The 27,816-nt window shown below is 41.5% G+C and overlaps 1 long non-coding RNA gene across 1 annotated transcript in view; it reads right to left on the bottom strand.

Annotated features, from left to right (window-relative positions):
* The window catches only part of LOC134298338 (uncharacterized), a 75,397-nt gene that overhangs the window by 24,107 nt on the left and 23,474 nt on the right, over window positions 1–27,816 (bottom strand). The window contains exon 2 of the long non-coding RNA XR_010005359.1: window positions 724–978. This is a non-coding gene — a long non-coding RNA (uncharacterized LOC134298338). The remainder of the gene's footprint in view (window positions 1–723; window positions 979–27,816) is intronic.

Below are 27,816 nucleotides of genomic sequence, written 5' to 3'. Positions count from 1 at the left end.
ATTAGAATTTGGATCTAGAGCTCTAATTCAGGGGGGGCAGCAGAGTGATAGGTAAAGGTAAAGGTTTTCCCCTGACCTATAAGTCTAGTCGTGTCTGACTCTGGGGGTTGGTGCTCATCTCCATTTCTAAGCCCAAGAGCCAGCACTGTCCATAGACACCTTCAAGGTCATGTGGCTGGCATGATTGGATGGAGCACTGTTACCTTCCCACTGAAATGGTACCTATTGATCTACTCACATTTTCATGTTTCCGAACTGCTAGGTTGGCAGAAGCTGGGACTAACAGTGGGAGCTCACTCCGCTCCCCAGATTCAAACCGCCGACCTTTCGGTCAGCAAGTTCAGCAGCTCAGCAGTTAACCCACTGCGCAACTGGGGGCTCCTTTGCAAGAGTGGTATCAGGCCTCATCTCCACAGCCACATAAATATGGCATAGGAAACGGATTAGTCAGGGATGTCCAAATGATTCTGCAAGCTAATCTGTTTCAACCTGGAATAAACATGATTATCCAGGTTTATTCCAAGTTTTAAAAATAACTGCAATACTAAAAGATCTTCACCTTTGCAGCTATGGAGGTCTGCAGCATAGGTCCGAAGTCCTGCATTCACTTTTCATAAACCTTTCCATGTTTATTAACATGTATTTTCCTTCTTAAGTTAGACTTTGAAGGTTAATAAGGCTAAGCTGTCCTGAACTACAGAAGGGTAGGGATATGGTACTTACTGATTCAATGGAGGACTTAGTCTATATGCAGAAGCAGGGTTACTTATGGTTTTCCAGGCTTGTTATTCCAGATAGTCCTTGTCGTTTGCCAAGTGATGTGAATTAATCTGAGAGAAGGGCCATGGTTGCTGAGCAACAGTAGGTGTCTCACAGTTTGGTGGTCATGGATGTAAAAAAACATACAGGTGTCACTGATTTCCTGACTCCAGATGTCACCCAAGCTTTCATGTTCAGGCAACCTTGTTCTGCTTTTTCCTATTAAAAGATAAAAAGAATATTTTACTCCCATCCAAGTCAAGAGTTAAGATTTTCCCAAATACAGTTTATTATCCTCTGCACAAAGATAATGCCATCTACTAACATGGTATATTATCCATCTATTAATCCAGCAACATGATAAATTCTTTGGGTCATTGACTAAAGATGTAACATTGCAAATAGGGAGGAGGGAAATGAATCAAAAGATGGTACTCCTGGGGAAATAGTGTGCTGTCATGGAACCCAGTTACAGGGCTTTGGTAATTCAGCCCTGCAACTGGGAGTCATAACATAAACAAGCACCTGGCAGAAGAAGATAGAATACGCCTGGGAACTGGGAACCGAAAGTGTAAACAATTATAATTGGTTTAGTGTGTGAAAATGGTAGTAATGTGATATTGGAGGTGGGGCTTGATGATGATATTTACGTGTGGTGTTACGTAGCATCAGAAGTTATAAAAATAGTTGTATGTAAACATTAAGTCATTCTTGACTTTTCCAAAGTCATGTATTCTTCAATAAAGATTGTGTTTGAGAGCAGCTATCTTTGATCTGCGTTCAGACTGATCCTTTGGAGTGAGCAGGACAATTAAGTCAAGAATCCAGTTCTCACCCTCCTGCAATTTTGCAGTGAAGTGAAAATGAGCAGGGAAGGAGATCAAAGCCATGACGGAGCAAAGGGGCCTCCGCTGGGAGCTCAGCCGTTGGCAGGAGAGACATTGCAAGCCATAGCTTCCTCTACGGGGTACCCCAAGCCGGACGGCGTGACTCAGAGGATTCCCAGAGGGGGAAGAGGCGCTCCGGCGGCGGCAGAAACCAGTTGGGGATCTGGAGGAAGCATGCCGGAGACCGTGGCCCTGCGGCTATCCATCCTGGAAACTCATTTATCCAGGCTGTCGGATACCGTGGGGAGAATAGTGCCAATATTGGAAGAGAATCTCCAAAAAGAGCACATCCGATATGGCACCGAGAGAGAGCCAAGCAAAGGAGATGATTGGAGCCAGAGGGGACAGCGAGCTTCAACGCAGAGTCCCGCGGTGGCAAGGGACGAGGAATATTGGCAAGAGCTTGAGTTCCGGGACAGAATGGCGCGCGAAGTGGAGCGCCAGCAAACTCTGGGAAGTCTGAGGCCGCCAACCCCAACAGAACTCCCAACCCTCCGAATGGGAATCGGAGTAGAAAGACCACTGGGGCCAGGGATCGGGTCCAGTGGATTAGCAGATGAATGCGGAGAGCAGCAGGAGATCCAGGAAGAGGAGGAGGATGTGCCATACGACGAGGAAAGGCGAGATGCGGGGGCTACAACGAGGCCAATATGCGGATGGGGTGAAGGGCCGACAGCGGCGGCAGGATTTCGGGAGCCGCGCAGAATGACCACCGGAGTGGGGCGCGGCGTGTTCCAAGGGGCCATCCAAGGAAACCCGATGCAACCCTTCCCCATGCCTCCCAGACAACACCAACGGGCCGCTGAATGGATGCCAAGAAGGGAAGATCTCAAGCTAGAATACGGAGGGGAATCAGATGAACTGAACTTTTTTCTAATTAGTATCAGAGGATACATGGAAGACAACGCACACACATTTCCCTCCGAAGCAAGCAGGGTTCGAGCCATCGGCAACACACTAAAGCGAGGAGCGGCCAGCTGGTATGTGCAATTACATGCCAGACGCGACCCATGCCTGAGGTCGGTGCCCCGCTTCCTCGCCGCACTGGAAAACCGGTTCAGAGACCGGCTAGAGCAATTGAGGGCTCGAGACCAGCTGAAAGGAATAAAACAGAGGGACAAAACGGTGCCCGAGTACGCAGAGGAATTCCTCCACCTCGCGGAAAGGGTCCCGGAGTGGTCTGAAGTGACCAAAGTGGAATTATTTAAAGAGGGACTACGCCCCGAGATTTTCAGCTGGGCAGCGCACAGAGACGACCCCGAAACGCTACAGGGATGGATTCAACTAGCGGGGCGCGTTGAATCCACCCTGGCCCAAGTAAAGCGCTTCAGGAGCAGCGGCGGCCAGCAAAGACCGGTGGCGAGAGGTCGAGGAGAGACGAGGAAGCAGGAAAGACCCGGAGGGAGGCCGGGGATTCCCTCCAGAGGAGATGACAACAAACCTAAACTGGGATGCTTTGTGTGTGGGAAGACGGGCCATCGAGCGGCAGAATGCTGGGCCCGGAAGGGGGAGCCGCCAAAACCCTCAAAGCCCAAACCTGCAACCGGGAGGCGTGCGGAGGAGGAGGTGCAAGCCCCAGAACCCTCAGAAAAATTGGTGAGTCGGGACAAACGCATGATAGTAGTGCCAATTTGCCTCTCGGGGCTGGAGAATCGGGCCACCTGCAAGGCATTTGTGGATTGTGGTTGTTCCAGGAATATTATAACTCCGGAATTAGCAGGAGCGTTGAAATGCCAGCAGATGGCGCTTGACTCCCCAATTGCGTTTTCTCAGCTAGACGGCTCAGTTGCAACTGGGGAAGTATCTACCAAGGAAATACGGGAGGTCCCATGTAAGATAGGCAAATGGGAAGGAAGAATATCCTTTGTGATAGCCCCTATTGCCACATACCATGTAATATTAGGGATACCATGGCTTGAGCAAGCAAATCCTGAAGTAGATTGGAGAGGAAAGAGTCTAGCATTTAAAGAACAGCAGACACAATGGGAGATAAGCAGGATTGCAGAAGAGGAGGACGAAGGAGATGAAGAAGGTGAAATAGACCCACAGCTGTTGCCACCTGAATACAGAGACTTTGTGGATGTGTTCAATCAGAAAGAGGCAAGTAAATTACCCCCCAAAAGGAATGTAGAAGTAGAAATTGAAATAACCCCAGGAGCAAACTTACCAAAGCCAAAAGTGTATCCCATGTCTGTGCAGGAAAAGGAGGAATTGAGGAAATACATTGATAAAAACCTGGCGCGAGGCTTCATTAAGCCATCCAATTCCCCTCTCGGGGCCCCAGTGTTATTCAGGAGAAAGAAAGACAACTCCCTAAGATTGTGCATTGATTATCGAAATTTAAATGCAATTACTAAGGACAATAAATACCCTATGCCCTTAGTAAAGGATTTAATCACCGTATTGAAGAAAGGGAGCATATTTACTAAACTTGATTTAATTGAAGCATATCATAAATTACGGATCAAACCGGAGGATACTTGGAAAACTGCATTTTCCTGCGCATTCGGCCATTTTGAATATAAAATTTTGCCTTTCGGTTTAAAAAATGGAGGCGGCTGCTTTATGCAGCTTATAAATGAAATACTACACCCGTTATTGTACAGAGGGGTATTCATATTCCTTGATGATATCTTGATTGTATCTGAAGATAAGGAAAAGCACGTAAAATTGGTCCGGGAAGTGTTGCAGAAACTAAGAGAAGCAAAGCTGTACGCAAAACTGTCCAAATGTGAATTTAATAAAACTCAAATTGACTTTCTGGGGTATCGGATATCTCCAGAAGGGTTAGCTATGGATCCAGCTAAAGTATCAGATGTAAAAGAATGGGGAGTGCCACAAACAAGGAGGCAATTGCAATCGTTTCTGGGTTTTGCAAATTTTTACAGATCCTTCATAAAAGGCTTCGCACAAATAACTGCACCCCTTACTGAACTTTTAAAAACAAAAGGGAAAGGAGAGACAGCAAAAGTAAAAGCTCCGGGCGCCAAACTAAGTTGGACGCCAGAATGCCAAAAGGCATTTGAAACCCTAAAAGAATGCTTCACAGAGGGACCCATTCTAAAACACCCCGATATCAGGAGCCCGTTCATAATCCATTGCGATGCATCAGACTGTGCGTATGGGGCAGTACTATTGCAAAAGGATCAAAATGGGAACTTAAAACCCTGTGGATATTTGTCCCGGAAGTTCAGCGAAGCTGAAAAATGTTGGCCGATATGGGAAAAAGAGGCACTAGCCATACTAAAAGCCTTAGAATGCTGGCGGCACTTTCTCGAAGGAAGCGGAATCCCATTTGAAATTTGGTCTGACCATAAGAACCTCCAGTATCTAAAGTCTCCTCGAAAATTGTCCCCCAAACAGATTAGATGGGCACAATACTTCAGCAGGTTCGATTTCCAATTAAAGTTTTTTCAAGGGAAGCAGAATGTCTTGGCAGATGCCCTTTCACGCATGCCTCAACACGAAGGAATAACCGCAGCAAAAGAGGGAACAATATTCTCTGATAAACAATGGGGCTTAGCTGTCAGGACCAGAGCACAAACCCAAAAAGAGAACACTGCTATGGTTGAACTCGGCGGGGAAGATAATTGGGGAAACGAACTGAAACAGTCTTATGAAGGAGACCAGTGGATCACATCCAATGCAGAACAGGGGGAGCAAAAGGGAGGATTTTGGTTTGTGAACAAGAAACTGTATATCCCAGCAACATTAAGGATCAAGATTTTGCATCGTTTTCACAACAACCAGAGCGCTGGTCATACAGGAATTACAAAAACAACAAAAGCAATAGCAAAACATTGCTGGTGGCCAGGGATGAGGAAGGACATAAAGAACCATGTGGTTCAATGTGATGATTGTGCCAGAAATAAATCGAGAGGAGGGAAACCAATGGGATTATTACAAACAGTAGCAGAGCCTACCAGACCTTGGGAATGTGTAGCTATGGACTTTGTGGGGGAACTACCAGTTAGCAAAGGACATCGTTATATTTGGACGGTATTAGACCTGTTTTCTAAACAGGCCCACTTTATAGCACTGCCGAAACTACCATCAGCCGAGAAACTAGCTGAATTGTACATAAACCACATTTACAAACTGCATGGATGTCCCAGTAGAGTAGTCAGTGACAGAGGAGTACAATTCACAGCGAAATTTTGGGAAAAATTCTTGGAAATGCTAGGAGCAGAAAGGAGTTTAAGTTCTGCTTTTCACCCCATGACAAATGGGGCGGTAGAACGTACTCAGCAGACACTTGGGCAGTTCCTTCGAATGTACTCTAACATGAGACAAAATGACTGGTCTCGGTGGTTGGCTTTTGCAGAACTAGCTTTTAATTCGACTATACATTCAGCAACAAACAAAACCCCCTTTGAAGTAGTTTACGGGTATGAAATACAGCCTCTGCCCCAGCTGCCAAGATGGGCAGAGAATGAGGGAACAGAAGGGGGGAAATGGAAAACACAAATGATGGAATGCTGGAGTCAAGTGACTGCATCCTTAAAGGAAGCACATAAAAAGTATAAAGTGTTCGCAGATAGGAAGAGGGTGGAAGGTGATAAATTGGAGAAAGGAGATTTAGTGTGGTTAAGTACCCAAAACATCAAACTGGGGCTACCTTCGAAAAAATTGGGCCCTAAATATATTGGACCATTTAGAATACAGGGTGTTATCAACGAAGTGACTTTCCAGTTGGCATTGCCAAAAAGTTTAGGGAAAATACACCCTGTTTTCCATCGTAGCTTACTGAAAAAATATATGGGTACTTTGGACAAAATGGACACATAGAATTATTGTTTTATTTCAGATTTGTGACGAAGAAAGAACCGAAGAGGAGGGCGAAGAAAAGGAGGGCACCATGTCATGGAACCCAGTTACAGGGCTTTGGTAATTCAGCCCTGCAACTGGGAGTCATAACATAAACAAGCACCTGGCAGAAGAAGATAGAATACGCCTGGGAACTGGGAACCGAAAGTGTAAACAATTATAATTGGTTTAGTGTGTGAAAATGGTAGTAATGTGATATTGGAGGTGGGGCTTGATGATGATATTTACGTGTGGTGTTACGTAGCATCAGAAGTTATAAAAATAGTTGTATGTAAACATTAAGTCATTCTTGACTTTTCCAAAGTCATGTATTCTTCAATAAAGATTGTGTTTGAGAGCAGCTATCTTTGATCTGCGTTCAGACTGATCCTTTGGAGTGAGCAGGACAGTGTGCAGTATTAATCAAGATTCAATTATATTGATCTGAAAATAGTTAGACCAGAGAAATTGTTGTTTTCATTAGACAACTGGAAATGTCATAGATCTGTGAGATGTTTAATTAGTTGATGAGCTAGAATTCGCTGCAAATATCTTCCCAGTTGTCAGTCCTAATCCACATACACAGCATGGCTTTCTAGTCTGAGGCATTGCTATTACATGCTTTATGAACATCATAGCCTGTGTTAAAATCAGATTCATGCTCACCCTCCCCAAACAGAAGCAGTTATGCACACTTTCCTTCAGGGATTATCTCTTTATAAATTTTTAGTAGCTGACTGCCTATGGTGAAGCTTTCCTGTAAGAGAATATATGGACTGTATATTTTATGATTTTTTTATTTCCACTGACAGAGCTACATTTCATGAGATGATTCACTTGTGTTTTATAGGGATTTCTTTATTAGATCTTTGTTTCTTTCAGTTAATCCTTGCCTTACTGTGACTTCCGATTAAAAATTAAAAGCTAATCAAAAAGCATCCCGTTTCTTCAAGCTCTTGTACAGACACCCCCCATGTTGAAGTTTCTCAGCACCTGCTAGGTATTTGAAAAAGGGAAGAGATGCAAATAATTCATTCCTCTCTTAAATCTCTGTTTTACAAAGAAGCATGAGAAAGGACTGGATTAGGGTCTATTTCATGGATTTTAATGCTACTTTAGTTGTATATGTTTGTTTTCCATCCAGAGTAGGTGAATGGAATGCTTGCATTTATCCTGCCTACAGAGTCCAGTTCATGATCTATTGACGCTGAAATACTAGAGTTCAAGCTAATTTAGTCAGACTGAAATGAATGTGACCACAGCAGCTTTAATCCACCTTCTTCAGTATGGTTGTTTTGTGAGATAATAGAGCAGTGGTTCTCAACTGGGGTCCCCAGATGTTTTTGGCCTTCAACTCCTAGAAATCCTAACAGCTGGTAAGCTGGCTGGGATTTCTGAGAGTTGTAGGCAAAAAACATCTGGGAACCCCAGGTTGAGAACTACTGTAATAGAGCTTAATGTGGAATTATGCGGAGGGGAAGAGGCCCTTTAAGGCAATGTCTAATTGATCAGAAAGTATCATGTTTTGCAACTGTTGATACTTTACGCTACATCGGTAATATGAATGGCACCTGTTTAAAGGACTGATTTAATGTAGAGCTTTCCATTTAAAAGACCAAGCTCTTTTTCTTTGCATGGCATGTGCAGGAGAGGGACCAGAACGGAATAGCAAAACCAGAAGAGCCCAGCTAAAACAGAGAAAATACCTCTCTAATCCACCTGTTCAGATTTTAATCAACCAGTTGCTCATGGGCAGCTTACAACCATGAGGACCATACAAACTCCAACTCATCTTCCTCAGCAATTGGTAGTATGGCTTATATTTAACTGTGTTTGCATTGGATTACAGTCAAAGGACCTCATCCCACAAGGTGGGGGAAGAGTTTGGAATTGTCTTCTTTGCATGGCGTTCTGGGGCATCCTATCTTAAAGGAACCCTAGAATTTATTCACCCCATCACAGGTGTTCACCTCTTCCCTTTTCTAGATAAACCATCAGGTTAATGGATTGAAGATTGAGAAATACACTTCCCACCCCACATTAAATTAAGCACATTTAGCCATTTCTATGCACAGAGATACCACTGAAATCAATTACTGCCTGTCTTTAAAACCTTCCATTTCTATACACTTCAAAAACAGAGTCATATGGGTAACTCACAATATGTTCTTGTGTTATCTGATCAACCCTGTGGTACTCTGTTTTTAAGTGTATAAAAACAGAGGGAACATAGTGTCTGAGGAGGTCCTAAGTAACTATAATGAAGTTGTTGATGAGACTGATCTTCATTTAGTCCAGTAGTTCTCAACCTGGCATCCCAGAAAGGCAGTTTACCAGCTGTTAGGATTTCTGGGAGTTGAAGGCCAAAAACATCTGGGGACCCCAGGTTGAGAACCACTAATTTAGTCAACTGACTGCTACTCGTACTTTAACCTGTCTTTCAGGAACACACAAGCTGAACAAAATACTCTTTCACTGGTACAAAATCATTAGCAGTACATCTCATTTCTTCTACCCTTGACCTGTTCTAGAAGTTGTATTCACCAAGAAGATGAATATCTCATTGCTGATCTTTCCAGCAGCATAAACACAGAGAGAGACAAAAAGATGATTTAAAGCAGTTTAAAGCAACTCATTGCATGAATATTATAACGATAAGAGATTCCCTTGCCACTAGTTTACCAGTGAGAGTAAGAAAGGCCAGCATTTAATTGACAAAATTCATGTAGTCACTTGTACTAGACGTTATGGAAGGTATAATAATTTCTCATGGCATCCTATTGCAAGTTGCAGGGTTTTGGATATTTGCTTTTTCTGTCTTGGAGATTTCTGGGATTATAGTCCAACAAAGAACTTTTCCAAACTCTACAAAGGGATAATAACTGATCATCAACTCCATGGTGAGGGACATATTAGAGGCAAAAGTATCAAATCATGTCAAAGAAGCAAATGAGCAGAGTAGAAGTAGTGCCAGTAGCAGAAACCATCTTTTCCAAGTCAGTAATTGTGTTTTTGATGTACTGTCCTGAAACCTGGGATCTAATCCTATAATCTGCTGAGCCACTTAGTGACTTCTGTGACTGCAACATATCTCCATTTAAAGAATTCCTCAGATGGGGTTGTACATTTTGGAATCTATGAATCCAATAAAACATGAAATAGTAAGTAAAAACAGCATCATGCCCTGTAATACAAACAGAATTTGAACTGATTTTGTCAGAGTAGCAGGTTCGTAATTTATTTTATTTTATTGGAATTTCTGCTTTATTTTATGGCTCTAAAGGAGCTTCTTTCATATAAAATATCAGTACTAAAGGCTCAGAATTGGTACTCTCTATGCCAATTATAAATTTCATATCTATGATTAGAAGTAATTAGCCAATAGCTGCCAAAAATGGCATAAATGTCACTTGTCAATTTGACATAAAACCAGAATGCACAAATGTGTTGAAAATTCTCCATGGGTGAGCAGGGGCGCTCACCCATGGAGAATTTTCAACACATTTGTGCATTCTATATAAAATCCTAGGGAAAGGGTAATGCAAAAGACAGGACTAGTCCTACTATTAGATAGTCAATTGCCTTCAGAGGCAGATTGGGGTGCAGAAGCAATAGTCAACTAGCTTTTCCTGCTGAGCAATCTAGTCACTTCTCTGTGTTGGAGGACAACGTCTTTTCCCATTCCATGAACTAGCCTGCTTCCATTAGATTTGCTGAAAGCTAAGAATACTCCCATTGCCAGACCTGAAAATGAAAGTGGCCATCCATCAAAAAATGTTATTAGGAAGGCAGCAACATCTTGTCTTTTACATAAGACAACAAAATATCAAAGGTCAGACTACAGAACCAGCAGTGGGTTGACTGTGTTGTGTAATAGGTTCCTATAGGTCTGTTAGCAAGAGTTGGAGGAAGGAGACCTTTTGGACAACAAGTTCCAGAATCATACAGGCAGAATGATAGTCCAAAACATATATTTTCCAAGCTTTAATAAATGTACATCCATATGCACCCTGAAAGAACAGCATTTAAAAGTTAGGAGAGCAATATGTGAGGCAAAGAAGACATTTGTCTGCTTTCTCCACACTTCGTGGATCAAAACTGCATTGGTGGTCACCACAGTGGTCTCCGACATTGATCAGACACAGCTGTAGCCCAAATTAAAAGATCACAACCATATAGTTAGACTTTGTAAGGTTAATGAGTAGCAAATGAAACATTATAATCAAATTTTAAAATGTTCCTCACAAAAAGGGCACTTAAGGAAGGGAGGAGAAACTGAATTCTCACTCTGCATCTAAGAAAATGGAATTGTTTATTCTATGCCCAGGCTGACTATTTTTTTTTTCCTGAGAGACCTACCCTTTCAAATGAAATGGATTAAATGTGTCGCCAAAACTTTCAAAGAGATAATGCTAATACACAATAACAGGGACCATATTTACATAGAAATGTGTAGGCTAGGGAGGTTTTTTTTTTTTCAAGGGAAAAAAAGCTTCTGGCAGTAACAGAAACTTGGAGGAGAGATCAAAAAGGACTTTGATTTGTTTGAAAGTTTTAAACGACCCATTTCCACTTTTTATAAAGTTAGTGTGTAGCCTGTGAACACTTCATGTCCTAATCGAAAAAGAAGGTCCTTCTGCTTCATGTGTCAATACAGTAAACATGTAAATCTGGAAAATATTTTCCAAGCAGGCAGCCATGTGTAAAATGTTCAGAACCTGCCATGAAAAAGCTGCAGCTGCAAAAAATTGCAAGCTTTGCTTGCACTCTACTCCATGAAGAATCCAGATGTGGAGGGACACAAGGCAGGTTTTTCATCTTGGAACAGCAGCTGGACTGAGCTTTCAGTATCTTTTTAAGCAGGACATTTGTCAAGCAACACAGCAGTGATTATGCAATCACAAACCAACAGAACAGATTAATCTTGCATTTCAAGCAATCTTCCGTTAATTACTGCCGTTCCAACATTTCAAAGAGTCACACGCCCCTTTCTAAGTGTGCAGAGTTACCCAGACCAGATGTCACTTTACTGGGACCACCAACACAGCAGTGTTAAGAGAAAGTTATTACATAGTCAGGACTTACAAATGTTGCTTTTCGGATCAACCTTTCTTTTTTCAGACAACAACTCTTGGAATCTCTGACCCAGCCTGACCATTAGTCATGCGAGCTGTAGGACCTCAAGATTCATAGTACCACAAAATACCTTTTCCCAGTTCAAGCAATAGTGAAAAAGAAGTGTCATTCACCTCCTTAAGATCTTTTCACCATGTTGGGAGACCTCTGAGCATTAACATAAGGGCTATCTGCAGTCACTTTAATACCTGGGGCAAAGGTGATGATGCTAGACTTTCCTTTTCCACCTCCAAAACCCAAATTGATTGTCAGTTGAATCTGGCATTGACAATGATAATGTGTAATAATAATAATAATAATAAACTTTATTTATATACCGCCCTATCTCCTGGATGAGACTCAGGGCGGTTTCCAATCATAAAAATATTTACTATGTGTTATTATGTTACTATGTAAACAATACAATTATATAGCAATAAATAACACACGACCTGATCAAGGGGACGGGAACCATAAACCCAATATATTAAAATGTATCATTTTAGGCTAGATAAATCTTGTGCAATATATTCAGGCCCAGAAATTGGCGGTATTTCAATGAAATTACTCAAAAACCTGACACCACCAGGTCTTCAGTTCCTTACGGAAATTGGATAATGTAGGGGATTGCCTGATCTCTTTTGGCAGTGCATTCCAGAGCTGGGGGGCCACTGCCGAGAAGGCTCCTTCCCTCGTCCTCACCAGCTGCAGTAGCATCCTTCAACACATCCAGAAGAACATGCTAGCTCAGTATTCACATAACAGACTGTCCTGACCACATACAGTATACTATATACTCATATATAAGTCGAGGACAGGTTTTGGAGCCCAAATTATGGGTTTAATATGACCTGTGGATATGTCAAAGATCATTTTCTGTGTGGGGGGGGGGGAGCACCAATACCTCCTTAGAGGGGCAGCTGCTTCTATTTTTCCACCCAGGCATTCAAAAAGGCCAAAAGAGATGTAGATGGTGTCATTACTTCTTTTTAGGTTCTCCTAGGATGGACTCAACTCTTATTTTTCTCCACTCTACTCAGATAAGAAAATTGTTCCCTTTTTGATAAGAATTATTATATTTAGATTGAGCAATATAAGTTAATCTAGTTTTTTGGGATTGATTTTTGACTACAATTTCTGGACTTACACATTAGTTACCCATCCAACAGAGAGGAGCATCCAAAGGATATCACCCTAACTTCCACACCATCTTGTATTGACCAACTGTCTCACCTTCTGTCTAATGATATGGCAGCCCTACCTCGGATGAAGTCATTTTGCAAATTGAGCCCATGACACAATAAAGTCACTTGTTCCAACAGGCAGAACCTCTCCTCCATGAAACTCTCATATTCTTTTCCTGGCACCTGAATATTTTTCTTCACCGTTTAGGATTTGGTGTTCCGCTCTAACTATCCTTAAAGCCCACCTGTGTGATTTTGAACTCTGTCAAGTGCATTCCTAAGAGAGTCATACTGAACTGTGCCATTCTTTTGTTCTTAAAACTCCTGAGATGCATTTACAAGTGAAAGGTATAAAATGGTGCAATAAAATGATGAAACAATACCCTACAGCAAAACAATAAAATAATGCAACTGACAGATCTGGAAAGTACCCAAACCACTCCTAACCCTGTCACTCTACTATGCATATTTGCAATATATAATATTCTAGCATGAGACAAAATATTTTCAAAATGAAATCTGTGTTTAAATGCCAATATCCTCTCCTTCTGGCTTCTCACTTTATGACACTAACATAGGATCTCATTCACTGAGCCAATTGAAATTTTAATAAAAGAAAGCAGGAGTTTCTAATAAACTCCTGCAGTGAGCTGATAATACTAAACATCTTTAGCAGCATGGTGTTTTTTATTATTATTTTAGCTGTATATTAATATGCTAGTATTTGTAAACTCCCCAGGGTCACTAGATTTATTCCAAAAGGCTTCTCCACAATCTTCTGGTATGAAAAGTTTGTGTAAAACTAAAAAGGGGGAGAAATGCATTCAATGTAGGTATCTTTCTCAAACATCACCCTTATAAAATGAGAGTAAAAGAGAAGAAACTTTATGGAAGCAAAAGATGGGAGCATTTGGATCGTGATTCTTTTTACTGTAAAAAGGAGTCCTGGCAGCAAAAAAGATTTATTATTGGTTGTAACTTGGATGGATGCACACAAATTCTTGTACCGTCAGTCTTTTGGTAAGAATGCAAGGCAAAATGCTCATAAGTGACCAGTCAGAAAATGTACTGTATGCAGGTGTATCTCAATTAATAAATCTTTGAACAAAAAAACTTCTTTTTATAAAGTCTTTTGCTTTCACTCAGTCCCCATTTCCTTGGGTGTTGTGTTGTTTATTGGTTCAGTCGCTTCCGATTCTTCGTGACCTCATGGACCAGCCCACACCAGAGCTCCCTGTCAGCCATGGCCACCCCCAGCTCCTTCAAGGTCAAGCCAGTTGCTTCAAGGATACCATCCATCCATCCATCTTGCCCTTGGTCAGCCCCTCTTCCTTTTTCCTTCCGTTTTCCCCAGCATCATTCTCTTCTCCAAGCTTTCCTGTCTCCTCATTATGTGACCAAAATACTTCATCTTTGCCTCTAATATCCTTCCCTCCAGTGAGCAGCCAGGCATTATTTCCTGGAAGACTCTCAGAATTTTCCTCCAACGCCACAGTTCAAAAGCGTCTATCTTCCTTTGCTCAGCCTTCCTTATGATCCAGCTCTCACATCCATAGGTTACTACGGGGAATACCATTGCTTTAACTATGCGAACCTTCATTGCCAGTGTGATGTCACTACTCTTCACTATTTTATCGAGGTCAGTCATTGTTCTCCTCCTAAGAAGTAAACATCTTCTGATTTCCTGGCTGCAGTCTGCGTCTGCAGTAATCTTTGCACCTAAAGTGCAAAGTCTGTCACTGCCTCCATGTTTTCTCCCTCTATTTTCAAGTTATCAGTCACTCTGGTTGCCATAAACTTGGTTTTCTTGATGTTTAACTGCAACCCAGCTTTTGCACTTTCTTCTTTCACCTTGGTTATAAGACTCCTCAGCTCCTTCTCGCTTTCAGCCATCAAAGAGGTATCATCTGCATATAATTATAATAATAATAATAATAATAATAATAATAATAATAATAATCTTTATTTTTATATCCCGCCCCATCTCTCTGAAGGGACCCGGGGCGGCTCACAACAGGGACAAGCCCGAAACAACACAACATATTTGACAAAAACTTAAAACATTTCAACGATACACAAAATAAAATAATGGACAATACATTAAAATATCTAAGGTTGTTAATTTTTCTTCCTGCAATTTTTACTCCAGGGGCAACTACACTATAGAATTAACTCAGGTGCATCTACACTATATAATTTACTAGTTGTGCCCAGCCACGCGTTGCTGTGGTGTTGTCTGGTGGTGTTGTGAGAAATTGTTGAGGTAGTGGTGGTATTGAATGTCTGTTGTATGGTTGTCTTTATGTTTAGTATGCATTTGGTTGTTTATGTACTGTGAAAGTGGTGAGGGTACAGGGGGTCTATGTCCCTGTGTAGTATTGTATAATATTTATACGTTGTCCATGTGTTGTGAATGCTTGGATTGTGTCCTGCTGCATAGTAGAAAGGGTTGGGCTGGATGGCCCTTAGGGGTCTCTCCAAACTCTTGGATTCTATGCTTCTATCATCATCATCATCATCATCATCATCATCATCATCATCATTATGTAGAGGCTGGATGGCCATCTGTCAGGAGTGCTTGGATTGTGTCCTCCTGCATGGTAGAAGGAAGTTGATCTGGATGATCCTTAGGGGTCACTCCAAACCTTAGGATTGTATGATGATGTTATTGTTATTATTAGTATTAGTATTGAGAGGCTGGGTGGCCATCTGTTGGGAGTGCTTGGCTTGTGACCTGCATGGCAGAATAGGGTTGGGCTGGATGGCCTTTAGGGGTGTCTCCTAACTGTCTGATGCTATGATTCAATGTGTATTACTATTGTGCAGCTATTGGATGGCCATCTGTCAGGAGTGATTGGATTGTGTCCTCCTGCATGATATAAGGAAGTTGAACTGGATGATCCTTAGGGGTATCTGCTAACCTTAGGATTTTATGATATTATTATTATTATTATTATTAAGAGGCTGGCTGGCCATCTGTTGGGAGTGCTTGGATTGTATCGTCCAATGGCAGAGTTGGGTTGGACTGGATGGCCTTTAGGGGTCTCTCCTAACTGTCTGATTATATGATTCGATTTGTATTATTATTGTGCATATCTTGGATGGCCATCTCTCCGGAGTGCTTAGTTTGTGTAGTCCTATATGGTAGAAGGAAGTTTATTTATTTATTTATTTATTTACAACATTTATACCCCGCCCTTCTCACCCGAGGGGACTCAGGGCAGCTTACAAAAATTGGCAAAATTTAATGCCCAAATTGCAATCATAAAAACAAAACAATATAAACAGATCTGTTAATAACATTGTTAAAACACATTATAAAAACCTTAAAAACATATATATAATTAATTCCATTCATCCGAGATCCTCATGCTTCATCCTTAAATCAGGCCATGTCAACTTTGTCATTTACTCATCAAAAGCTTGGGCACATAACCATGTTTTCACGGCCCTTCTGAATCCCAGCAGGGTAGGAGCCTGTTGGATATCTCCAGGGAGAGCGTTCCACAGTCGGGGAGCCACCACCGAGAAGGCCCTGTCCCTCGTTCCCACCAGCCGCGCCTGTGAGGCAGGTGGGACAAAGAGCAGGGCCTCTCCAGATGATCTTAGTAATCTTACTGGTTCATAGGAGGAGATACGTTCAGACAAGTAGATTGGGCCAGAACCGTTTACGACTTTATAGGTCAAAACCAGCACTTTGAATTGGCCTCGGTAGCATATTGGCAGCCAGTGGAGCTGGCTTAGCAGGGGGGTGGTACACTCCCTGTATGCTGCCAGAGTTATTAATCTGGCTGCTGCCCGTTGTACTAGTTGGAGCTTCCAGGCCGTCTTCAGAGGCAACCCAACGTAGAGAGAGTTGCAGTAGTCCAAACGGGATGTAACCAGAGCAGGAACCACCGTGGCCAAGTCAGACCTCCCAAGGAACGGGCGCAGCTGGCGCACAAGTCTGAGTTGTGCGAAGGTTCCCCTGGCCACCACCGAGACCTGGGGTTCCAGGCTCAGCGATGAGTCCAGGAGAACCCCCAGATTGTGAACCTGTGTCTTCAGGGGGAGTGCGACCCCGTCCAACACAGGCTGTAACCCTATTCCCTGTTCAGCCCTATGACTGACCAGGAGGACCTCTGTCTTGTCTGGATTCAATTTCAATTTGTTAGCCCTCATCCAATCCGACACAGAGGCCAGACACCGGTTCAGGACCTGAACAACCTCCTTAGTGACAGGTGGAAAGGAGTGACAGAGCTGGACATCATCTGCGTACAGATGACACCTCACCCCAAAACTCCGGATGATCTCTCCCAGCGGCTTCATGTAAATGTTAAACAACATGGGAGATTCAGTTTGACACCATTATCTTGACTCCACACTGCCATATAATCCACTTCAGTGTGCATTTTATACAGCTGTGAAGAAGGGGCCACATATAATCCAATTCTAAGCAGATAATATAAGGTTGGACTCAAATACGGTGAGCATCAGTAGTTTATCAATACTTAAATGTGTTATATGTGTTCTGACATCACTTGGGGGTACCTCTGTTTTTCTGATTATTAGTATTCAAATGATAAATGTAATTTTAGTAAAAAAAAAAAAAGACCTTATGTATACTACAATTTGTTATGGTAATCCATTGTTTTTCTAGGAATATGGTGATTTTCCGAAATGTTGTACATCGTCAGCCTACTACAAACTGGTGGGACAATAATAACAACCAGATAGCATTTGGGCGTGAAACCAAAGGATTTATTGTGTTTAATAACGATGACAGGTAAAAAATACTTTGTTCTCTATCCTGTAGTTTGTAGTGCCCAAAAAACTGAATCTATATATATAAAAGAGTGATGGCATCAGGGCAGCGGACAAAACAACAAAACTACAGGCCACCCAACCTCGAAATTTGACAACACAACCCATCATCCACGCCTCTAGGTTGATACAACAAAAAGAAAAGAAAAATAAAGTCCTAATTAGAGGGAGAGGAATAATTGTTTTTATCTAATTGCTGCCAGTTACAAGGCTAAGTTCCGCCCACTTGGTCTCCTAGTAACCTACTCAGCCCAGGGGACAGGCACAGTTAGGCCACACTTAGGCCTCTTCCACAGATTATCTAATTTGCACTGGATTATATGGCAGTGTAGACTCAAGACCCTTCCACACAGCTATATAACCCATTTATAATCTTATATTATCATGTTTTGTTTAATAGGTAATAGGTTGCATGAGGAGTTCCAGGGAATAACCTGAAATCAGTACTTTCCAGTTGTTGGTACTCCTTCCATTTTGTTCCAATAACTCAATGTAGCTTCGTTTTTGCTACCAGACTGCAAAATCCAACAATAACTAACACAACCTTGATTGTGAAGAATAGATTGCGAAGATCATTGTAATGTCCAGGAGTGTGTTCTGGTTTCTGAGTTTCCAAACCATATCTGCTATGGAATTAGAGCAGTACGCTATCATTCATGTACTGATATCTAAATTGAGTGTTGCTTCTGTCAGGTCAGGCACCACTGCAACCAAATCCCCATCAAGCATCTCTGTTTAGAAGGTTGTTCCTAGTATCTCTACCCTTTTCAGAAAACTTCCTGGTCTCTTACCCTCCTAAAGATTAATTGCTTTTGGAGATATCTGTTGAAGCACTTTTGACCGCTTGGCTATCTTACTGAGGAAACAGATATGAAAGGAAGAGAGGTAATGCAGATAAAGAGCAAGACAAAGCTTACTGCTCCCAGGAGAAAAGCCAGTGATGGTGTGGATAAGAATGTCCTTGGCTCCAGGGCATTTTCTGTGGCGGAAGGTTGCAAGCAAAGCTTTTTCAAGTTCCTTGACTAACCATTTCTATCATAAAAGCTTGAAAAGGCACCACCATTAGTCATGTACTACCCACAAGGCCCTAACAAAACCAACCAAAATTTAAAAAAAGGAGAGAATATATCTAACCAAGGAATGATTGGGTGTCCTTAGAGCTAGCCTTCTCAAAAATAACACATGTGGATCTCACGGTTAATTCTAGTTATAATTTTTCTTTATCTTTGCCCTTTCCAGTACTGCATCTTTTCTCTTCCCAATAATGAGCCTCTGCCCCCCATTCACCCTCCTTTAAAAACATAATTGCAGTAGACGGGACATGGGGGATGGTTAAAACATTGGGGATATAATCTTAAATCTTTCCTCTGCAGCCAATTCCCTAAAAAAAAAAATCATCCTTCACTGATACAATTGAAACTTTAAAAATGTGCATTCAGAGGTGAGTTATGAAGGGATTTGGAATATATGAGCCTGAAAAAAGTAGTAACCACTTCTAATATGAATTACTATTGCTTGAAAAAAAACATATTCAAGAATTGTCCTTAAAACTGCTTTTTAAGTCCTTTTCCTTCACATATAACCCTACAATAAGTTTTATTATCCACAAAATAGACATACTAAAGAAGTAAAAGATTAATGTTGAGGAAGTAAAATTGAAGCCATTTTAATCACATTAACTTCAGTTTGACTGAATTAGCTTAATTCCAAGTATTTCAACTTTCAGCTGCCTCGAATACATTCAACCATTCTACTCGCCCATCCTAGATATAAAAATAAAGAAGAACAAAAGAGGTGCCACTGATGCTTTGTTTCAGGCTACAGCACATCTTGGGTCAGCAGTGAATACTAATTTCAACCAGAAAGGAGATATTCAATTATTGGAATTGCAAACCAAGCAAACGCTTGTACTATATTTTTGGAGATAGTTTTAAATAGGAAATGACAAAGAGCATTAGAGAGTGCACTGTATATTGTCTTATTCCTCTAATAACTTTTTAAAAAATCAGCAATAACATATGAAGATTTGGTTATATGCAAATCATGAAGGATGTAATTGTTCTGTTTACTGATTTGGTTAGTTACAAATCATTAATAAGCCCTACTACACTGAAGATGTGGAATCCAATGGAAGTGAGAGAACCAAATCCTTTGCCTGCAAGGTTTGGAATATGGGGTATAAGCAGTTTTACATTTCAGGTTGTGTGTATCAAATCAATTAGTACCACATACTTAACAACACATACATAAAATTTGGTTAGTGATTTGTATGCCTTTTCAATAATAGATGGCAATACTTCAGATAGCTGGAGAAAGATGCAAGCCCGTGCCGGCATGCACATACAGAAATTTCACCCTATTTAAAAGCTACTGTTGGTTGACAAAGGACAGGCAAACACCTTGAGCCTGTAAGCTGTCAGATTCAGATCTTTCATTAATTACTGCTTTCATTGGATTAGATACACTCCCCAACTTGCTGCTTAAAGTTCATGTTATGCATTCATTCATTCTAACCAGCCGTATGCCCTAGAAACAGAGAGGAAACAGCACATTAGCTTGTGGCAGTTTTACCTCTACATATCGAATATTTATTGGAGACAAGTTTCATCCCATGAGAAGAAACAGTTCATCACAATGTTGGAAAGTATGCAAATCTGGACCTTGGTTTTGGAGTGGGAGGGGTGATAGGCAGTTTCAATCTCTCTTAAGACTTGGGATAGGGGAATTTTGCATTTTCTTTCCAATGATGCTCTCATAACGTCATGTTGCATTTCAACTGAAATGACAATGAGAATTATTTCGATTCCATGCAGTGTTGGGGGGGTGGGCGGGGGGAGGACGGTCTATTTTTCACTTGGCAAGCTGAAGTCTAAAGTAATTAAGCACTGCTGTGTGGGAGGCAGTTTCCTGCTCTGAAGTCAGTCTGAGATAATTACCATATTAAAGTCAAAACATCATGTGCTGTGCTGATAGATAGATAGATGGATGGAGAGATTGGGGCATCTATTAAATGATCCATTTTGTTATGCTTCCCAGGAAATTTTCCATTGATGCCAATTAAGAAATATATATTCCAAAAGAGTATTGCTAAGTGATGAAACTTTTTTTTTCCTGGCAAATTGAATTTATTATTTACTGAGCTAGAAATACTTAAAAGTCGTAAAGAAAGAAAGAATCTGCATCGATGGAAGCAAGGCGATAGAATTATACATCTCTTACTGCTTGGAAAAATCCTCATCAATCAATTGCTGTATTAAAAGAGCAAACATCTTTGGACAATTTAAATTTTAGCTCAGATGCCAAGCTACTCTGCGGAATCCCTTAAGGAGGATTGGAAAGGGGGGTTTCCGATAAAAAGAAACGCTCTCAAAATCTCAGCAAATTCCAGCATGATAAGTTGAAGGAAAGGCCTCTCTCACACACAAACACACATTTAAACATAAACTTAATGAAATGTCCCTCAAAATATATCCTTAATTAAATGCCTCCAAGCCTCCATTTATCGCAAATGGACCACAACTAAGGTGGAAGAAATGATTAATATGTGCAATTTGATGGGATGCATTGCAGTAAAGATCTTGAGCTATAAATGAAAGTTCGGAACAATCTTACATTGTCACTGCCATTAACATGCATTAATGGCCCCATCCGCCACTCCTGACTTGACTGTGATAGTTAATCTTGCATTCCAGAATATTTGTAGTAAGAAATCAACAGAGGGGGCTTTTGTTTTCTTTTTAGCCATCATCATTTTAAGTCTGCTTTGTTTTGTGCCATAGATTCACTGCAAAACATTTAATAGTCACGAAGAGAAACCCAGCCTCATTTAGCCATTGAAGGGTGCCAAAGGATGTCTTATATGTGAGGCATATTTATTTGTTCTTATCAGGAGTATCGTGCAAGATAGGATAAAATCCTCAGCCATAACAGCTAAGGTTATGTTTGATCTCATTTAACTACTTTCCTTGGGATTTGTCTTAGAATGTTTCTCCTATCTTATTGAGATGATAAAGGCAGAGCAGCTAAAGTGAAATTTGGAAGAAAGGAAATTGACAAAATGCAAAGTATCCAAATATGCTACATGCACATACACACAAACACATGCACATACAGTGTGATAACTGCTCTAATTAGCTTCCCAGCTAGGAATCAACACATATTAGAATCAGATCTTCCTGCCCTCTGGCACATCACATTTTGCAAAGCCCCAATGGGTTTTGCTCATTCGAATAAGCCCTGAATTGATACCACTATCTCTAGATAACTCTGATTGACAGGTTAAGGCCTTCTGGTTGCCATTTATGTGGGAGTGCTGGGTTTAGAATAATAGCAATAATAATCCCAAAATCAAATCAGTTTGAACATTACCTCATAGAGACCCTGAGATAATCTTGAACGGGGTTATTGTGAGTTTTTCGGCTGTGTGGCTATGTTCCAGAAGCATTCTCTCCTGACATTTCACCCACATCTATGGCATACATCCTCAGAGATTGTGAGGCATATTGGAAACTAAGCAAGGGAGGTTTATATATCTGTGGAAGGTCCAGGATAGGAGAAAGAACTCTTGTCTGTTGGAGGCCAGTGTGAATGTAATTAATCAACTCGATTAGCATTAATGGCCTTGCCAGCTTCATGTCCTGGCTTCTTCCTGACTTTTTACAACCTCTGAGGATGCTTGCCATAGATGTGGGTGAAATGTCAGGAGATAATGCTTCTGGAACATGGCCAAATAGCCCATAAAATTCACAACAACCCAGTGATTCTGGCTATGAAAGTCTTTGATGACACATCAATCTTGAACCCTTGAAAGTCCATAATTCCAATTCATACTGTGAAATAAGCCCCTTAAAACAGAAAAAACTAAAACAGAGTGTATTGCACATTGGGTGTGGGTCTGACTCTACATTTTCCTTTGGCTCTGACAAAAAATAACAACACAGTCCTACACTCCATATTTTGACATAGGCGAAGAAAACCTAGTTGATCAACAAATGGGTTTAACACTATTGATGCTCTCCACTTTACCACCACCACCCCAATCAGCATGATGGGATATGATGCCTTACTAGCCTAGTGTTATCTCTCTTACTTGAAATAAAGACTTCCACTGTATACTTCTCTGTATACTATTTTGACTGCTTGGATACACAAGGTGCATTTACTACCAATGAGAGTGGGTTTGTTTCCAAGGAAGTGGATAAGAGGAACATGCGGGTATTACCCAGGACAGTGGTTCTCAACCTGTAGGTCCCCAGATGTTTTGGCCTTCAACTCTCAGAAATCCTAACAGCTGGTAAACTGGCTAGGATTTCTGGGAGTTGTAGGCCAAAACACCTGAGACCCACAGATTGAGAACCACTGATCTAGAAGGACCTAGTCAATTAAATGTCCCCTCTTTCTCTAGTTATTCCTTCATCCTGAGAAACAAAAAGAAATGCTTTTTTTCCCCTCTCAGCTCTACATTTGCTGTTGCAGAATGTCTCCCTCTTTCCCTTTCTGGCAAGAAACTGCTCACATCTCCCCTCCTGCCAAAGAAGTAAGATCTCCCCCTTTTTCCATTCCACTCTGCTGCATTTTTCTGCCCAAATTCCCATGGAATGGCTTCAGAAGAGGCAAGGATCCATCATGCCAGATTCAGAAATATCTTTGAAGAAAAGTGGAATGAGGAAATAGAAGGAGGAACAGGTGTGTTGTGGAGAAAAGAACCAGATAGTATTGCTGCTATACATCAACACAATGGCTCACACAACAGAATATGCACATGTCCCCAGCGGCGCAGTGGGTTAAACCGCTGAGCTGCTGAATTTGCTGACTGAAAGGTCGGCAGTTCGAATCTGGGGAGTGGAGTGAGCTCCTGCTGTCAGCTCCAGCTTCTGCCAACCTAGCAGTTCGAAAACATGTAAATGTGAGTAGAGAAATAGGTACTGCACCGGTGGGAAGGTAATGGTGCTCTATGCAGTCATGCCAGCCATATGATCTTGGAGGTGTCTACGGACAATGCCGGATCTTCGGATTAGAAATGGAGATGAGCAGCAACCCCCAGAGTTGGACACGACTAGATTTAAAGGTCAGGGGAAAACTTTTACCTTTACCTTACATCTCCCAGGGCCAAAATGGAAGTTCTCAGCCAGAAAAATGGGACCAACAGTGTGACTGAGAAATGAAGCAAGTCAGGACTTTGCCAGTGAGGGCAGGATGTCATCAATATGAGAGGGGATCAAAAACAGCACAAGTTCACAGTATCATGAAACATACAACCCAAAGAAATGACTGCAGTCAGAACTATTTTAAATGGCTGCCTTGTACCAGCTAAGGACGACGTTCTGATGATGGTGCAAAGGTGTTTGGTCATCATGTGTTTGGCCATCATGTGAATAGATAATTTAAATACAAAGACAGCCATCTGCTTTCAGGCACAGTTATGATTTTCATTCACCTCATTTGGATTCACCCAGAACCTGTTCTTCACATCCAAGGTTAACATTTCACTCTTTCGTTTAAGCTAAGACTGTCACATAGATGCATGGACCCTGATATTTGGAATTCAAGAAAGCTAACTAATGCTCAATCTGTTAAACCATACTTGAACTGTCCACTTCTAAAGGTCATTTATTTTACTCTTGGTCAGGTGTTGTTGTTTTCTTTACCCATCACAATCAATTTCTGGTTCATAGCAAGTGGCCCCAGAGCCACTTTGTCTGGTTTTCCATTCTTCCTGGTACATTTTGAAATCCTTTTGCATCACTGCTGTCACTTTAATAAAGTTGTACAACCCTTTTATTGTTTTCCATATATAAATAAGTAGATTTTGATTGATGGATAACCTGATCTCAAAACACTCAGATCAGCAGTACTGCCATTCCTGAGCCACATGTGATCTGAGCACCAAATTTACTGTCCATTTTAATCAATTTGATTTTTAAATAGATGCTACAATAACTGAACTGGAAATAATATTTCATATTAAATACCTTATATTAAAAGCAAGTAAAATGCAGTGTATGTTGCAATTGCGTTCCTAAACTATACTGAGATCTGTATGGTTAGCATGCCCCCATCCTCAGCTTCACTCTTCTGCACCAGCCTTCACAAATCAGTGAGCAACACACATTCTTTAAGCACACTGCATGACAATCTTCTTCCTGCCATCAAATGTCACCCAGAGTAACTCAATCATCCATCTCAATCAAATGCAATCTGTGCAGCACTGAATATAAAAGCACATATATGGATACATATGCTTTTGTGCCCCATCACAGCCTCTGTCTTAACACAAACACCACGTTATTTACAATTCACAGCTATCCTTGCACAATTTTATTTCTAGAACAACTCCAAAATTAAATATTGTGTGTAGCTGTTTAATAACAGCACACCAATACATTGAAGAGACCGACACATTGAATCTCATTCCGATTCTCCCCAAAAAACCTCTTATCTCTGAAAAGACCTGTTGATAATAAAATCTGCAAATACCAAAGGTCAGAAACAGTGTGATCACAATGGCCTCATCAAATGGGGTAATTGAAGTGTCCTGGGATGCTTCTGCCCTGGTTCTCCCATGAAGCCTCATGTCACCCATCAAATGATGTATGGCAACTTCCAGTGGGACTTTAGGGGTGAACTGGCACAGCAATGTGGTGGCATGCTGCTGCTGCCAACACGAAGGCCACCCCATGTTCCATAAGGAACAATGGGATGTAAGCACCGTAGCAACGTTTCCCCACATGGGATAAGGAAGCTTTAGCTGGCAGCCGGGGTGCCGGGATTGCCCCACTACCATCAAGATTTGCCGTGGAGGTTGATGAATCACAGGGCTGAACCTCACCCCTCCAACTCCCTATCATGCAGGGATACACAACTAAAGCCTTCCAGAAAGGTATGACATCTAAGCTCTGTTTACCTCCAGAGAAGGAGAGTCCGTCACACTCTGAAGTACTGTATATATTTACACTTACATTGATACAATTGCTTTATCAAAATCTAACATCTTTATGAAGTTGAAAAAAGCATTTTCTTTTCCCATTTTTCTTTCCTTTCTTATCTCTGTCTTTCTTTTCTTCTTGCTGAGGAGGCAAGCAAAAATGACTATAGTAAACCATTAAAAAGAGGGAAGCTTCTGAGATGCATCTGTTGCCTTTACTTTATACATTTTGCCAGTTAGTCAAGATGCACTACTTTACTAAGGCATTTGGACATGGAGGCATGTTATGAGATTATGATGTTTCTGCCCTGTCATGAAGCTGACTATTACATTAATATATTGAACTAGTGTTCAATTGAGCTTGGTTTTATATTGCCACTATGTACAATGCCATAGAACTCATCAGGTGAATGGTGAGCTATACATTCAAATGAGGCATTAATAAATTAATTTTAGCAGCTCCTGAATTGCCAGAGAACCACTTCCTGAAAGGTTTGATGGGAGGCATTTGTACTGAATTGTGACAATCAGATGTTATGCACACGACTGCAGCAATAAATCAGAGAAATAGCTTTCATATTGATAGGGTATGTATTAGTGAATGGATTCGCATTTAATTGTTATGCTTCCAGTTGAAAGTAGACTTTTAAAAAAAAAAACACAGACGCATATATCACATTATATTTGTGGTACTGTTCCATTATCCTGGCGGACTCCGAAAGGGGGCCTAGACAGAGAAGGATAGTCCATTTAACCAGTGTTGGAGGAGTTGAAGACTCTTTTTTCTCTTGTTGCCCCCCCCCCCCCCCACTTCTCATGACATAAACAAGGGTGGTTGTGATGCCGACAACATGGGGGGGGGGGAATAATAGGAAAACGAAGGGAAGTGATATTACTCCTTCACTCCCTCCCCCCCACTGTAAAATGAATTATCCTTCTCTATGTACAGTTTTAGATTGAGACCCAGACCACACTCCCTAAAATAAATCATATTTGCTGGTGAGAAAGGGTGCCTTACATAGATACCGGCATTACATAGATACTGGCAGCTTGAAGCCAGCTCAAGGTCAGAGTGTCCACAAAACATACACCCACAATGCATAATTAAAGGTAAAGGTTCCCCTTGACATTAAGTCTAGTCGTGTCTGACTCTGTGGGATGGTGCTCATCTCCATTTCTAAGCCGAAGAGCCGGCATTGTCCGTCGACGTCTCCAGGGTGATGTGGTTGGCATCACTGCATGCAGTGCCATTATCTTCCCACCAGAGTGGTACCGATTGATCTACTTACATTTGCATGTTTTTGAACTGCTAGGTTGGCAGAAGCTGCGGCTAACAGCAGGATTCAAACCCTGGATTCAAACCACTGACCTTTTGGTCAGCAAGTTCAGCAGCTCAGGAGTTTAAGCCGCTGCACCACCAGGGGATCCACAATGCATATTGCAACACATATTAAGCAAGAAACAGTGTGTTAGAAATACACAAGAAAGTCCAGAATGAGCCAAAAAAATTGCTGCTGCCATTTAGGGCTTAAATCCAACACCAAGAAATGTGGAGCATTTCTTAGGACACCCCTCAGTGCTGATGCACTTTTTAAAATTCTAAACACAGATTGCTGGAAGGTAAAAAAGCACACACACACACACACCCAAGAGAGGAAACCACCTCATTCCCATGGGATTCTCATTTTCTGCCCCCTGGTCCTCGTTTCCTCTGCCCTGCAATGGTTTACCACTAATCCTGAATGGACAGGGTGATACGCATCAGCACATCTCAAGGGACTAGGTAAGAAAAAATCCCAATTTTAGATCTGATCCGCAGTCAGTGAATACTGCGGCCACTATACCTTGAACCAGTTCCTGGGGTATTTGTATAGACACTGCACAGCAAAACGGGTTGGTTGAAAGACACAACCAATGTATATAATCATGAAATGTGTTTACAAATGTGGTCCTAACATTCAATTCCCTGCTGGAAACAAAATGCTTGGCTATTCCCATACAAGTGAAAGACAGAGCATAAATTCTGTTGCCATGGTAATCGGCTGTGTTATTATGATGGCAGCCTTGCCATTGTTCCTAGGTACTTGACAGCTGGCTAGTATTTTGAAGAAAATCTCCTCGAATTCAAGTTTACATATTTGTGGGGTGGAGAAAAGCCTCGGGGAGGGATCATAAACCTGGCCAAACCCTCTTAAGAACTTAGAGAACCCTTGAGAACTTAGAGAAAATGATGTGTCATCCAACTACCATCAGCTACTGTTTCCAGAGGGAAGGAATGCATTGCTTAAAGTGTTCCTGTCCTCATATCGTGGGCAGCAAGCATGAAGATCTTTCAGGT

The sequence above is a fragment of the Anolis carolinensis genome, chromosome 4 (genome assembly GCF_035594765.1).
Source record: "Anolis carolinensis isolate JA03-04 chromosome 4, rAnoCar3.1.pri, whole genome shotgun sequence".
Taxonomy (NCBI): Eukaryota; Metazoa; Chordata; class Lepidosauria; order Squamata; family Dactyloidae; genus Anolis; species Anolis carolinensis.
This window is presented reverse-complemented; position numbering and strand designations above follow the sequence as displayed.